At 52.7% G+C, this 2403-nt stretch overlaps 1 long non-coding RNA gene across 1 annotated transcript; it reads right to left on the bottom strand.

Annotated features, from left to right (window-relative positions):
- Positions 1 to 99: 99 nt before the first annotated feature.
- On the bottom strand, positions 100 to 2385 carry LOC127922929 (uncharacterized). The gene is made up of 2 exons (XR_008112889.1): positions 2290 to 2385; positions 100 to 231 (listed from the first exon to the last, which is right to left on the bottom strand). It is a non-coding gene; the product is annotated as an uncharacterized LOC127922929 (long non-coding RNA).
- Between the last annotated feature and the right edge of the window lie 18 nt (positions 2386 to 2403).

Here is a 2403-nt window from a genome sequence, read left to right as displayed (position 1 = left end):
GCACAGACTCAAGCCAGCAGCTATGAAGAGTGACTTTAGGGATATTCCCTGGCCTGCCACCAGCATGCACAGACTCAAGCCAGCAGCTATGAAGAGTGACTTTAGGGATATTCCCTAGCCTGCCACCAGCATGCACAGACTCAAGCCAGCAGCTATGAAGAGTGACTTTAGGGATATTCCCTAGCCTGCCACCAGCATGCACAGACTCAAGCCAGCAGCTATGAAGAGTGACTTTAGGGATATTCCCTGGCCTGCCACCAGCATGCACAGACTCAAGCCAGCAGCTATGAAGAGTGACTTTTATTCCCTGGCCTGCCACCAGCATGGGATATTGACTTTTGGGATATTCCCTGGCCTGCCACCAGCATGCACAGACTCAAGCCAGCAGCTATGAAGAGTGACTTTAGGGATATTCCCTGGCCTGCCACCAGCATGCACAGACTCAAGCCAGCAGCTATGAAGAGTGACTTTAGGGATATTCCCTGGCCTGCCACCAGCATGCACAGACTCAAGCCAGCAGCTATGAAGAGTGACTTTAGGGATATTCCCTGGCCTGCCACCAGCATGCACAGACTCAAGCCAGCAGCTATGAAGAGTGACTTTTGGGATATTCCCTGGGGATATTCCCTTTTGGCCTGCCACCAGCATGCACAGACTCAAGCCAGCAGCTATGCACAGACTCAAGCCAGCAGCTATGAAGAGTGACTTTTGGGATATTCCCTGGCCTGCCACCAGCATGCACAGACTCAAGCCAGCAGCTATGAAGAGTGACTTTGGGATATTCCCTGGCCTGCCACCAGCATGCACAGACTCAAGCCAGCAGCTATGAAGAGTGACTTTTGGGATATTCCCTGGCCTGCCACCAGCATGCACAGACTCAAGCCAGCAGCTATGAAGAGTGACTTTTGGGATATTCCCTGGCCTGCCACCAGCATGCACAGACTCAAGCCAGCAGCTATGAAGAGTGACTTTTGGGATATTCCCTGGCCTGCCACCAGCATGCACAGACTCAAGCCAGCAGCCAGAAGAGTGACAGCTACCAGCATGAAGACTCAAGCCAGAGCTTTGACTTTGGGATATTCCCTGGCCTGCCACCAGCATGCACAGACTCAAGCCAGCAGCTATGAAGAGTGACTTTAGGGATATTCCCTGGCCTGCCACCAGCATGCACAGACTCAAGCCAGCAGCTATGAAGAGTGACTTTTGGGATATTCCCTGGCCTGCCACCAGCATGCACAGACTCAAGCCAGCAGCTATGAAGAGTGACTTTTGGGATATTCCCTGGCCTGCCACCAGCATGCACAGACTCAAGCCAGCAGCTATGAAGAGTGACTTTAGGGATATTCCCTGGCCTGCCACCAGCATGCACAGACTCAAGCCAGCAGCTATGAAGAGTGACTTTTGGGATATTCTGCCACCAGCATGCACAGACTCAAGCCAGCAGCTATGAAGAGTGACTTTAGGGATATTCCCTGGCCTGCCACCAGCATGCACAGACTCAAGCCAGCAGCTATGAAGAGTGACTTTTGGGATATTCCCTGGCCTGCCACCAGCATGCACAGACTCAAGCCAGCAGCTATGAAGAGTGACTTTTGGGATATTCCCTGGCCTGCCACCAGCATGCACAGACTCAAGCCAGCAGCTATGAAGAGTGACTTTTGGGATATTCCCTGGCCTGCCACCAGCATGCACAGACTCAAGCCAGCAGCTATGAAGAGTGACTTTAGGGATATTCCCTGGCCTGCCACCGGCATGCACAGACTCAAGCCAGCAGCTATGAAGAGTGACTTTTTGATATTCCCTGCCACCAGCCTGCCAGCCACCTTTTGGGATATTCCCTGGCCTACCACCAGCATGCACAGACTCAAGCCAGCAGCTATGAAGAGTGACTTTTGGGATATTCCCTGGCCTGCCACCAGCATGCACAGACTCAAGCCAGCAGCTATGAAGAGTGACTTTAGGGATATTCCCTGGCCTGCCACCAGCATGCACAGACTCAAGCCAGCAGCTATGAAGAGTGACTTTTGGGATATTCCCTGGCCTGCCACCAGCATGCACAGACTCAAGCCAGCAGCTATGAAGAGTGACTTTAGGGATATTCCCTGGCCTGCCACCAGCATGCACAGACTCAAGCCAGCAGCTATGAAGAGTGACTTTTGGGATATTCCCTGGCCTGCCACCAGCATGCACAGACTCAAGCCAGCAGCTATGAAGAGTGACTTTTTGGAAGATATTCCCTGGCCTGCCACCAGCATGCACAGACTCAAGCCAGCAGCTATGAAGAGTGACTTTTTGGGATATTCCCTAGCCTGCCACCAGCATGCACAGACTCAAGCCAGCAGCTATGAAGAGTGACTTTTTGGATATTCCCTGGCCTGCCACCAGCATGCACAGACTCAAGCC

Source organism: Oncorhynchus keta, unplaced genomic scaffold (genome assembly GCF_023373465.1).
Source record: "Oncorhynchus keta strain PuntledgeMale-10-30-2019 unplaced genomic scaffold, Oket_V2 Un_contig_27718_pilon_pilon, whole genome shotgun sequence".
Taxonomy (NCBI): domain Eukaryota; kingdom Metazoa; phylum Chordata; class Actinopteri; order Salmoniformes; family Salmonidae; genus Oncorhynchus; species Oncorhynchus keta.
The sequence above is the reverse complement of the archived record's forward strand: the minus strand, read 5'-3'. Positions and strand labels throughout refer to the sequence as shown.